Raw genomic sequence first — 14,005 nt, forward strand, 5'->3', positions numbered from 1 at the left:
AATGCCAGGCAGCTAAGAACTAAGGCAGAACTAGCACTCTTGCTTTCAAGTCTGGTGCCTCAACCACTGCCCAAAATTGCCTCTTGAATGGCAATTATTTAATGACTAGGGCAGGGCTTTTCAACCTGTGGTACGGGTACCACCTGTGGTACATTGGCACCTGGCAGGTGGTACGCGACCATCCTAGAAAAGTGGTAGCGGGGGAGGGGAATGAGCTGAACCGGTGGCAGCACCGCACAAGCCTGAGCGAGAGACAGCTGGAGTTGCAGGGCTGTAAGGGCTCAGCGAAAGCGCCAGGATCAGCGTTTCTTCGAGGCTGTCAGGGCTCAGTGGAAGCGCCAGGATCAGCGCCAGGCTCCAGCTGGAGCTTAGCGCTGGTCCCAGTGCTTCTGCTGAACCCAGAAGAAGCACCGATCAGCTGGAATGTTGCAGCACTCCAGGGTCTTGTGATTTACATTCAGATGCTTGGCAACTGATTCATATTTATGACGGTCACAGTGTCCCAGGGTCATGTGAAGTGACCAAAACCTGCTGCGACCACCCAGCAGATGGGGGGAAATAAAAACCAAATACACCCCACCCCACCCCTGCTGCCAATCCTCAACAGAAATGCTCACAACAATGAAAACATCGGACAGGAGGAAGAGCACTGCCAGGTGGGCAGCAGGTGTCTTGCTCGGCTGTGGCTTGGGGGGGCACTTTTTTCAGTGTCATTGTAACTTTGAAAAGTCACTAAGTGAACTGTTGTAAGTCGAGGACTATCTGTACTTCATCACTTTTTTCCTTTTTTTGTCATCAAGTTTTTGATACCTTGCTAGACAAGTGGTGGTACTCGGATGTTGCCGTATCCTAAAAGTGGTACAATGGGTGAAAACATTGAAAAGCCCTGGACTAGGGTGTTTGATTTTTTTTTACAACAAAGCAATATCCAACAGCATAATTTTGTCTTGCTACATGCCAACATTATTCAGCCTTTAAAAAAACTCTATATATTCAAATTAGGACTTGTCCTAAGGACAATTTAGTGTCCAGATTTCACTAAAATAAACTGAATTTATCAACATTATATAACTAAGCCACAACTATCCATGTAAGAAACAGTATAATTATAATCTGAACAGAAAATATTAAGTGGTAGAATACATGTAATCTTTGATTAATGATTGCCCTCTTTAGCAACCTTTCAAACTTAGAGCAGTACTAAAACAGTAGCTTTACAATTGGTCCTCACATGTATGACTGTCACAATGTCCCCGAGGTCATGTGATCACAATTTGCATGCTTCTTACTTGGCTTCCGTCAAGCAGAAAATCAATAAAATTTCAATAAAATCGAAAGCAAAATGTTATTTTTTTTTAATGACTGTGTCATTTAGAGATGGAGTTTCCAGCCCCAGTTGTGGTTGTTAATTGAGGACTACCCATAACTAGCAAGTGATGAGGTTTTGTTGGATTTTACATTTGAGTTTTTAATTTTCAAAGCCTCCCAGAGTGAGTTGGGCGCCATATAAGTTTTCCTAATAAATAATTAAAGAAAGATCAAGAGAAAGGAAGGCACTAAGCTTTGACAGTGTTAAAAAGGTAAAGGCTCCCCCGCACATGCGTGCTAGTTGTTTCCGACTCTAGGGGCCGGTGCTCATCTCCGTTTCAAAGCCGAAGAGCCAGCGCTTGTCTGAGGACGTCTCCGTGGGCATGACTAGACACCAAAGGCGCACAGAATGCTGTTACCTTCCCACCGTAGTGGTCCCCATTTTTCTACTTGCATTTTTACATGCTTTAGAACTGCTAGGTTGGCAGAAGCTGGGACGAGTAACAGGCGCTCACTCTGCTACGCGGCACTCGGGATTTGACCCGCCAAACCTCCGACCATCTGATCAACAAGGTCAGCATCCTAACCCACTGAGCCACTGCGTCCCTATTAGCACCTGGCCAATATGCCTAGATTCAGAAGCCAAGCAAGGTTCAGTGATCCTAATTAGAATTTGGATGGTAAATCACTAAGGAATACAAGGATCATTAAGCAAGATTGGGAAGTTCCAAAAAGAATGTCAGACAAAGGCGTTAGAAAACCACTTCCATCCTGTTCTGCAATATTTTTATCCCATCCTGCAAAACTGAATTGTAACTAAAAGGCACGAGCATTTCATGTTTAAACTTCAGCATTTTGCTTCCTGTCCCCTCTCCCTTCTTTCAAAGCAGGCAGTTCCTGTTGTTTAGAAGTAGCCAAGAACAAAGCAAGTTCCTTTATGCTTGACCCCTTTCTCATCACATTGAGTCAATTGTCGAAATGCATCTGTGCCTTTGATTAAACGGTATTTGTTTGTGTCCTTTGTCTGAAGATCCCGTACTTGCGCTGCCACATGTATCGCACATGGACAGGAAGTTGCACAGCTGAGGTGCAGCTCTCATTGCCAGGAATTTCATACAATAGTCAAATTGAAATTTGGACATAGTCTGATGGAAGTTGGAAAAGAACTATAAACCTTTAGTAAATTGCAGAAAATCCCCCAAGGGCAAATGGCCTGATGACAACCTAGAGGAAGGATGATAAGGCACATCCAGTAATGAGCTGCAGTCAAACTGAGGTAGTTGAAGAAAGCGTGTCCAGGAAAAACTAAGTGAAAATTTGCTGCTCTAAGTTAATCATAACTTAGAGCGTGGTGGGCTGAAAGAAGATCTGAATCTTCTGTTTGATTTCTGCATCATTTACAAAAAGTCATCAAGGATTTCATTACAGACAATCAGCAATTTTTTCCCCTAAACAGGACAACTTATATACTGTGTGGATCCGTGCTGAACAGGCACGGATGGGGCTGAACAGGGTTAGAGTTAATTGTGGCAAGACTGAGTGGCTGTGGTTTGAGGGTGGGGGGGGCTGCACATCTTCAATAATTATCCGTTGTTACTTCTGGATGGGGTTGTCCTTCTCCATATTAAACTAGTCCACAATTTGGGGAACTCCCTAGATTACTTGCCTTGGTAAGGCCACACTTGGAATACTGCATCCAGATTTATTTATTTATTTATTTATTTATTTATTTATTTATTTATTTATTTATTTATTTATTTGGTTTATATACCGCCCTACACCCAAAGGACTCAGGGCGGTTTACAAGGCAAAATTTAAAAACAATACAATATAAAATTAAAATTAAATTAAATTAAGTCTAGCCGCAAAAAATTAAAATCACAATTTAAAACATTAAACCCCTCAGTCCAGGCCAGATAGCTCAAAGAGCCAGGTTTTTAGGTCCCGGAGAAATGAACGAAGGTCGGGGGCAGTCCGGAGTTCCGTCGGCAGTTGATTCCATAGGGCAGGCGCGCCCACAGAGAACGCCCTCCCCCTGGGGATCGCCTGTCGGCAATCCTTGACCGGCGGTACCCTGAGGAGGCCCTACCTGTGGCAGCGCACAGGACAATGGGAAATTGACGCTGGCAGCAGGTGTTCCCTCAGATAATCCGGATCACCACGATGTAAAAAAGATGTTGACGCTCTAGAAACTAGAGTACAGAGTAGAGCAACAAAGATGATTAGGGGACTGGAGGCTAAAAACATATAAGGAACGGCTGCTGGAATTGGGTAGTCTAGTTTAATGAAGAGAAGGACTAGGGGGGACATTATAGCAGTGTTCCAATATCTCAGGGGCTGCCCCAACAAAGAGGGAGTCAAGCTATTCTCCAAAGCGCCCAAAGGCAGGACGAGAAGTAACCTAGAACTAAGGAGAAACTTCCTGACAGTTAGAACAACTAACCTGTGGAACTACCTGCTTCCAGAAGCTGTGAATGCTCCAACACTGGAAGTTTTTAAGAAGAGACTGGACAGCCATTTGTCTGAAATGGTATAGGGTTTCCTGCCTGAGCAGGGGAATGGACTAGATGACCTCCAAGGTCTCTTCCAACTTTACTATTAGGATTATGATTACCGAAAGAATAGGCAGTGTTGTGGTTAGGAAGCCCTTTGTTCAAATTCATCCTATGCACCAATTCCATCTGTTTCTGGATCAAATGGCCCTAGTCACAATTAGTTGTGCCTTACTTACCTCTGTTTGGGCCTTATGAGGGAATATAGAGCTGACTTGGGTAAAATATGAAAAAAACCAGATAGGGGAGAATGGAGTAAGCTATATGGAGTGAGATAGAAGGAGACATGAGAAAGAAACTTGAAATAATCCAATCTTGATTTTGTCTTTCCTAAGGACCTAGAAAAGGTAGAAATGGTTGTTTGTTGCAGATGCTGTTGCAGGATGTAAACTGTTCCAGGTAAAGCTGCCTTTTGCAATTGACCGATAATTTGATGGTGTTCAAGGGGTGCTCCAATTGTTTTGGGATTGCACCCAAAATGCCTATTACTATTAGTACTATCTTTGCTTTCTTTTGCCCCAGTCATTCTACTTCTATTTGCAGGTCTTTGTATTTTGTTATCTTCTCCGGTACCTTCTCTTCTCTTCTGCTTTTTCCAGGTTCTGCCATGTCCACTATCCAGACTTTTTTTTCGTCTTTCTGATTGACAATTGTTAAGTCTGGGGCAGACAGTTGAAGAAGAAAAAAGAGCATTGGAAGAATATCTGAAGGACAGTGAAGAAGATGCACTGAAGCGAGTATATCAGGAAGGCTTACTGAATATTGGAGAGACCAAAGTGGCCTACAACAAAGACCAAATGAAGATCAGAAAGGAATCATGGGAAAACAAAGCATAATATGGCCAATGTATTAAAAAAAGTAACATGGAAAACAGATAATAGCAAGACCTTGCAATGGTTGAGAGTAGCAACGTTGAAGAAGAAAGCAGAGTCCTGGCTCCACAGGACTAATCCTTAAGAATTTGTTGTAATTATTTTTGTCCTTAGCACCGTACACACAAACACACACACATACACATTGTGATGCTTTTAATTCTCTGTTAGCTACACAGAATCATTTTGCAAATAGACAGCCATGCACATTGAATAAATAAATAAATATTATTGAAATTAAACGAAAGAAAAATTGGGGTTTTTTTTAACCATGCTCCATTTGATGGGATCTTAAGATTCTAGTAAAGGGAAAAATGAAATTAATTTCATAAAGATGAAATTCATCCACTCCTAGATTGGGTAAAAGTATTACATACAAGATCCATTTGAAATTCAGGAAAGAAAACGATGCCTGATCAGTATGACAGAGAAAACTGTTTCTTCCATTACAAGAAAGAAAGAAAAAGCAAAGTAATGTACAAAATCCTAGGTAAAGGTAAAGGTTCCCCCGCACATGCGTGCCAGTCGTTTCCAACTCTAGGGGCCGGTGCTCATCTCCATTGCAAAGCTGAAGAGCCAGCGCTTGTCCGAGGACGTCTCCGTGGTCATGTGGCCGGCATGACTAGCACGGAACGCTGTTACCTTCCCACCGTAGTGGTCCCTATTTTTCTACTTGCATTTTTACGTGCTTTCGAACTGCTAGGTTGGCAGAAGCTGGGATGCATAACAGGCGCTCACTCTTCTACGCGGCACTCGGGATTCGACCCGCCAAACTGCCGACCTTCTGATCGACAAGCTCAGCGTCCTAACCCACTGAGCCACCACGTCCCTTACAAAATCCTAGCAGGCTCAAAAGAAACAGAAACAATATCAGCTGGCACCAGCATCTCACTTTAATTTTAGTGGTAAGTTGTAACAGCAGACTTACATGTTGTAGTGTAGATATAACTGGGCTATTTATTTTACAAAGAGTACGTGTAGAACCTGCAAATTATCAGTGAGCTGCTGCAAAGGTAATGGGCTCTAGCAACGGGAAATGTGGTGAAAAGCTTGCACCATGTTGTAATGAGAGACCATGTATTAGGAAAGAGTTGTAAAATGGAAATCATGTGAAGAGACTGCTGGGGAGTGCAATGAAATTATGACACTGGTGTTTTCCTTTTGGACTAGGAAGTAAGCAGGGAGGGAGTCCAGTTGTTAGAACAGATTATTTTTCCAAAATGGCCAACAATTGTGGCTACTGAAAAAGGTAGCCACCATCGGGTGGCTATCTGTGCCACCCTAAAAATGTGTATTCAACTGTATAGCTAGTGAATTTAAACCATGTGATTGGTGAATGGAGGACCAAATAAACTGGGAAGATACTAAGATGGAGAGAAATAAATATTAAGATAAAGGTAAGGTAAAGTAAAGGTAAAGTTTCCCCCGCACATGTGTGCTAGTCGTTTCCGACTCTAGGGGCCGTTGCTCATCTCCGTTTCAAAGCCGAAGAGCCAGCGCTTGTCCGAGGACGTCTCCGTGGTCATGTGGCCGGCATGACTAGATGCCAAAGGCACCGTAGTGGTCCCTATTTTTCTACTTGCATTTTTACGTGCTTTCGAACTGCTAGGTTGGCAGAAGCTGGGACGAGTAACAGGCGCTCACTCTGTTAGGCGGCACTCGGGATTTGACCCGCCAAACTGCCGACCTTCTGATCGACAAGCTCAGCGTCCTAACACACTGAGCCACCACGTCCCTAATATTAAGATAGGAACCTTCAAAGGCAGCAGAATAGAAACCAATGGCCTTCAGCTGGTACAATTGAATTCTACCCGATGTAACGAAGACTCGGGAATTCCTAAAAGCGATTAAGAAAAACAAAGCCAATTCACAGAGGCAGTTTTATTCCTTCTACTAGTCAGCCTACGTACACTGTGAGTAACTCACGGTGATGGTTACAATCAACCTTCCATGGTGCCACGAAATTTCTACTCTTGCTTAAAAGATTGTCTTCCAAAATTTCAGAGCCAAGGCAATCCACGCTGCAGGTCACCAGCAGCCCCTGAAATGAAAGTTTTCTCTGAAGTTAAAGAACATGGGAAGAAGGAGATCCTAACTAATAACTACTATGGAGATAATTGCTCTGCATATTTTAAACTATACAGGTAGTCCTCAACTTACAACCGTTCATTTAGTGACTGCCTGAAGTTACAATGGCACTGAAAAAAGTGACTTAATACTTTTTTCATACTTATGACCGTTGCAGCATCCCCAAGGCTTGTATTTATGACAGTTACAGTGTCCTGGCGTAATGTGATCACTGACCAGCTAAGTCAATGGGGAGGCCAGATTCACTTAACAGTTGTGTTACTAACTTAACAGCCGCAGTGTTTCACTTAACAACCGTGGCAAGGAGGGTGGTAAATTGGAGCAAACCTCACTTAATTAATGATGTTACCTAGTTTGGGTAATGAAACGTCTGCAAGAAAACAAGCAAGCTCAGAGAGCACACATACACACTCAGTATAATATTAGCTATCTTTATTTCTACAGGATCTCTTAACATTGCAACATGGCTCGCACTCTCAATCCAGCACTATAATCTCCAAGCACAGGCCATTTTAAAAGGGTTTTTTTTCCTCCTGTAAAAGCTAGGAATATACTGCACTGATGTTTTTCCAGCAAGGTAGGAAAACAGGAAGAAGCGCTGTTGTTATTATTTCATCCATCTAGTCTACAAATAGCAGATGTAGTGTCTGAAAATTATAATTGATGCCAAACGCAGGAGTCTGCCTCCAAACCAGTGGAGGATACAGGGATGAGTATGATGCTTATAATGAAGGATTTGTGCTGGTTTCCAGTTGCTTACCAGCAGTGGTGGAATTCAGCCAGTTCGCACCAGTTCAACAGAACCGGTAGTTGCTCACATATTTGAATCCCACCACTGCTTACTGTTCTGTACCAGCCTGCTACCGGCCTTGCAGAAAAGGCAACCCCTTTATAAACGGCAAGAGGCTGGAATACGTCTGCCAAATTTATTACAAAAACAAACAAAACACATACCAAGATACAGGAGCTTTGAAACACTAACGGAGCGGTTGCTTTCAGCAAACCAGCCCTCCCCAAACATTCCCTTTATAAAGAGTTCAGGGCGTGGCCTCTCTTTGCCTCCTTCCGAGAAGCCCCACAGCCTTCCTCTGCTTGCTCCTACTTGACTGCCTCCTGCGTCGGGCGTCCTTGAACAGGGCCAGCTGTGGGTCATCTTCATCCACACTGTCAGGCTCACACAGCTGGGTCTCCACCAGGTAGGAGGGGCCTGGCTGGGGGCTCTGCGGAGCCTCAAAGCCATCATCAGCAAGTTTTCAACACCCCCCTCCTCCCCCTCATCTGAGTCATCCGACCCGACTGCCGAACCCACAGGCTGACCCTGAATCACAACACTTACCAGCTTGGTCTTTAAGTCCTAAATGCTTAGGGCCTGACTCAGGGATGCTTTGTAAGTTAGGGAACAAGCAGTTGTAATTTTACTTCACAACCACCAGGTAAGGAATATGGAATATGGGCAGGAGAAAGCAGAGTCTTGCATCCAATTTTGGTCATCATGATGTAAAAAAGATGTTGAGGCTCTAGAACAGGCATGTCAAACTCCCGACGTCATGTGACGTCTCGCGACTTTTTCCCCATTGCCAGCAATGGGGCGGGCGTGGTTTTAGTATGATGCATCCGGCCGGCAGTCTGGCAGTTTGACATGCCTGCTCTAGAAAGAGTACAGAGAACAGCTAAGTTGATTAGGGAACTGGAGGCTAAAACATAATGCAGGAATTGGGTATGTCTAGTTTAATGAAAAGAAGGACTAGGGTTGACGTGATAGCAGTGTTCCAACAAAGAAGAGGGAGTCAACCTATTTTCCAAAGCACCAGAAGACAAGACAGGAAACCATGGATGGAAACTAATCCAGGAGAGAAGTAACCTAGAACTAAGGAAAAATTTCTTAACAGTGAGAACAATTAACCAGTGGAACAGCTTGCCTTCAGAGGTTGTGGGTGCTCCATCACTGGGGGCTTATAAGATGAGATTGAACAGCCACTTGTCTGGAATGCTATAGGTTCTCCTGCTTGAGCAGGGGTTTGAACAAGAGTCCCTTCCAACTCTGTTATTCTGAATGTTTCTGCTTGGAGAAGATGAGGCAGTCACTGAGTTCTGTGATGAATAATGGCCTTTTCATCCGGGTTTGTATAGCAGCCAGTTCACTTCCTGATCTTCCTGCTCTACACATCAGAGTAGCCTGCATTTTTCATACATATTTGAGGTCAAGCTAGTGCTGCTCTATTCCAGCTCAACTTAAAGATCCTACAGGTCTTCCTCATGTCAAATGTTGGTTTAATGTCATGTCAAGATGTATAAAAGCACCAGGCAAACAACGACATTTTCAACCTTCTTGCTTTCCTGCTATTTTCAGCTAATATGATTGTAGATTATCTAGGCCAGGTGTCAACTGGTGGCCCGCAGGCCAGATACGTCACGCACAGGCCACCCCCACCCCGGCTCCACAAAGACAAAAAACACCACGATACATCACAATACATCACGTGATGTGATCGAGTGTGACACCTGTTTGGTTCAGGTAGACAATGACTCAGAGTGGTTCACAATGAAAAGAGTTTATTCAATACACATAAGTCAACTGACAACTGTCAAATGTTTCAAGCTTTTATACTAGAACTGTTTAAACTGTAACCAATCATCAAACGCTATTTTCCCGCTTCTTTGCAACTTCAACCAATAGTTGCACCAGAAACTCCCGCTTCAAGAACCTTCTTTTGCAACCTGCTATTTACATGTTTGCAACTATTTACAGACACAACAACACCCGTGATCTAGGCCATGAATAGGTTCAACCCCTGATATGTTCCATATAGCTATTTAACTGGAATACACTCTTAATCCTTCCCTGTTTTCAATCTACTGCACATTCTTCTCAAAAGTAAAAGTAAACTGACTTTTCCCTGTTGGTCGGCCTGGATGTGTTTTGCAAGCGTATCAGTTAGTTGGCAATTTAGAGACCTAGGATTTCTTTGTGGTCTTTTAGCTAACAAGGCCTCACCTTACTGAGGGCAGACAAGATCATCCACCTAGTGTTGACATGTTCCTTTCAGTTTCCTTGCAGACAATTAAAGAAACTAGGTGGTAGCATTTCAAGAGTCTTGTAGATCTCCAAAGCCAAAAGGTATAAAGGCAATAATGTTGATGGAATCCGATTGTAGCTCACCTATATTCACGAAGGACGTGAGCAGACCATAACACGGGCGGACCATAGAATGGACACCGGTATAAATAAGCAATAACTAAGGGACAAACTTTGGAACAATCCAAAATAGATGATAACAGTTAAAGCAACCCAATATAATTTGAGAATATAAGAAAAACTCATTAATTTAGGGCTTTTCAACTTTCGAACCCATTGCACCACTTTTAGGATATGGCAACATCCGAGTACCACCAGTCGCCTAGCAAGGTGTCAAAAACTTGATGACCAATACATAAAGACAGTACTCTACATCAGGGCTTTTCAACCTTTTCACCCATTGTACCACTTTTAGGATACAGCAACATCCGGGTACCACCAGTCGCCTAACAAGGTGTCCAAAACTTGATGACCAAATAAAAAAAAAAGGAAAAAAGTGATGAAGTACAGGTAGTCCTCGTCTTATAACAGTTCGCTTAGTGACTGTTCGAAGTTACAATGGCACTGAAAAAACTGTCCCCCAAGTCACAGCCGAGCAAAACACCTGACTGCCCGCCCAGCATCGCTCTTCCTCCTGTCCAAGGTTGTCACTGTTGTGAGCATTTCTGTTGAGGATTGGCAGCGGGGGTGGGGTGGGGGGTGTTTGGTTTTTATTTTCCCCCCCCTCTGCTGGGTGGTTGCAGCAGGTTTTGATCACTTCACATGACCCTGGGACACTGTGATCGTCATAAATATGAATCAGTTGCCAAGCATCTGAATGTAAATCACAAGACCCTGGAGATGCTGCAACATTCCAGCTGATCGGCGCTTCTTCTGGGCTCAGCAGAAGCGCCAAGATCAGTGCCAAGCTCCAGCTGGAGCCTGGCGCTGATCCTGGCGCTTCCGCTGAGCCCTGACAGCCCTGCAGCTCCAGCCGTCTCTCGCTCAGGCTTGTGCAGTGGTACCACCGGTTCAGTTCATTCCCCTCCCCAGCTACCATTTTTCTAGGATGGTCACATACCACCTGCTAGGTGCCAATGTACCACAGGTGGTACCCATACCCCTGGTTGAAAAGCCCTGCATTAATTAACTGAGTAAACTACTTCATCTGTGGGGCTGAACACAGCCAGGCCTTCAAGATTTAGGGATTATATAGGTGATTTCATGGTGCTTATCTTTTAGGAAAAGTTCTAAACACTTAGTAAGTTTTCAGGCGACGAATGGCAACCTAGCACGTCTCAAAATAACCAGAGCTGATGCCAGAACCTTGATCAATGGATACATTAATAGAGTGCCCTACAGAATATCTCTCAATTAGGAGAGGGTATGTTATGTAATAATAATACCACGGGGATTGCTGGAGCAGCTAACGTCTCTCCAGCAACCCAGACTACAAGTCTCCAGCGCTACAATTGGCTATCCCTAGGTGGCAATGGTTGCTTCAAACCTATTGGCTGCCACCTAGTTTAGTTTAGTTTAGTTTTATTTAATTTATATACCGCCCTTCTCCTTGGTGGGGACTCAGGGCGGTTCACAGGGCATATATAGAAAAGACAATACAAAAATTAAAAAAAAGATTAAACCCATGCCCAGTTAAAAACAGTGAACAAGTCTAAAACAACTATTAAAACCCATCCCCGTCAGGCCAGACCAGCTATTTCGAATAGGTGGGTCTTCAGGTCACGACGGAAAGTTTGGAGGTCTGGTGCCATCCGGAGCTCCACCGGCAGTTGGTTCCATAATGCCGGAGCGCCCACAGAGAAGGCTCTCCCCCTGGGGGTCACCAGTCGGCATTCCCTGACTGGCGGCACCCTGAGGAGGCCCTCTCTGTGGGAACGCACAGGGCGGAGGGGAGTTGACGCCGGCAGCAGGTGGTCCCTGAGGTATCCCGGACCCATGCCATGTAGGGACTTAAAGATCGTTACCAAAACCTTGAACCTCACCCGAAAGACAACTGGTAACCAATGCAGCTCGCGGAGCAAAGGTGTAACATGGGAGTACCGGGAAACTCCCAAGACAACTCTCGCGGCCGCATTCTGTACCAGTTGGAGCCTCCGAGTGGTCTTCAAGGGAAGCCCCATGTAGAGAGCATTACAGTAGTCAAGGCGAGAGGTCACGAGCGCATGAGTGACTGTACACAGGGCATCCCGGTTCAGATAGGGCCGCAACTGGCGCACCAGGCGAACCTGGGCGAAAGCCCCCCTAGTCACGGCCACTATATGATCTTCCAGGGTAAGCCGTGAATCTAGGAGGACTCCCAAGTTGCGAGCCCTATCCACGGGGGGTAAGAGCTCACCCCCCATAGAAAGAGATGGAACCTTTTGAATGTCCCGGGATGCCGGAATGTACAGCCACTCAGTCTTGTCAGGGTTGAGTTGAAGTCTGTTCCTCCCCATCCAGACCCGAACCGCCTCCAGGCAACGGGACATCACAGCGAGGGCATCACTGGGGTGGTTTGGGGTCGAAAAGAAAAGTTGGGTATCATCGGCATACTGATGATACCCAACTCCAAAACCACGAATGATCTCACCCAGCGGTTTCATATAGATGTTGAACAGGAGAGGCGAGAGAACCGACCCCTGAGGAACTCCACAAACGAGAGACCTAGGGGCCGATCTCTGCCCCCCTGCCAACACCGACTGCGTGCGTCCCAGGAGATAGGAGGAGAACCACTGAAGAACTGTGCCTCCCACTCCCAATCCCCTGAGACGCCGCAGCAAGATACCATGGTCGATGGTATCGAAAGCCGCCGAGAGGTCTAATAGGACTAGGACAGAGGAATATCCCCTATCCCGAGCCCTCCAGAGATCATTCACCAGAGCGACCAATGCCGTCTCCGTGCTGTACCCGGGCCTGAAACCCGATTGGTAGGGGTCCAGATAATCCGCTTCATCCAGGACCAGAGGGAGCTGATGCGCCACCACACTCTCGACAACCTTCGCAAGAAAGCGAAGGTTGGAGACTGGACGAAAGTTGTTCAAAACAGCTGGGTCCAAGGCAGGCTTCTTGAGGAGAGGTCTCACCACCGCCTCCTTCAAGACGGTGGGGAAATAACCCTCACTCAAAGAAGCAGATATAACTGCCTGGAGCCAGCCTCGTGTCCTCTCCCTAGCTGCATAAACCAGCCAGGAAGGGCACGGGTCCAACAAACATGTGGAGGAGCTCAGCCTCCCCATAATCCTGTCCACTTCATCAGGGGTCACAGAATCAAACTCTTCCCAGATAACATTGACAAGACCGCCCGTGTCCTGATCGCCTGACTCTGCCCAGCTGGAGTCCAAACCGGTCCGAATCCGAGCGATTTTATCCGACAGATGTTGACTAAATTCCTCGGCACGACCCTGCAAGGGATCCTCCCTCACCTCCTGATTAAGAAGTGAGCGAGTCACCATAAACAAGGCGGCCGGGCGATTATCTGCGGACGTGATGAGGGTGGAGAAGTAATTGCACCTCGCCACCCTCATCGCTGCGAGATAAGACCTAATATAGGTTCTTAACCGCAACCGGTCGGGTTCGGATCAGCTAGACCTCCAGCAGCTCTCTAGGCCCCGTTTCCGATGCTTCATCTCCCGGAGCTCCGCGGAAAACCATGGAGCTCGCTGGGATCTGCGCCGGGTCAGGGGCCGCAAGGGTACAACCCGGTCAAGTGCCTCAGTGGCTGCCCTTTCCCAGGCTTCCACTAAGGCATCCGCCGAGCTGTGAGCAGTGGAGGCAGGTGGGGACCCCAGCGCCGCTTGGAATCTATCAGGATCCATTAAGATCCTAGGGGCTAGACTATATATTGCGGCTAGTTGCAGCCATTAGTTCAGTTCAGATTCTGCACGAAATAAATTATGAGTTTCCCTGTAGTCAGTTACCTCGTCTTCATTCCTGCACCAAAGAACCTGCTACTTAACAGGGTAGAAGATTGCCACTAGTCCTCCAGGCAGTTTTTCCTTGTGAGGAGATACAGGACAGCCTTTTCCTTTGGTTAGAGCAGCGGCCCCCAACCTTTCCAGTTGGACCAGCAGTGGTGGCAGTGGTGGCAGGGGGGAGAGGATGGCTTTGTGCATGTGCCCACAGCTTGTACA

This window comes from Vipera ursinii (genome assembly GCF_947247035.1).
Source record: "Vipera ursinii genome assembly, chromosome: 5".
NCBI lineage: Eukaryota > Metazoa > Chordata > Lepidosauria > Squamata > Viperidae > Vipera > Vipera ursinii.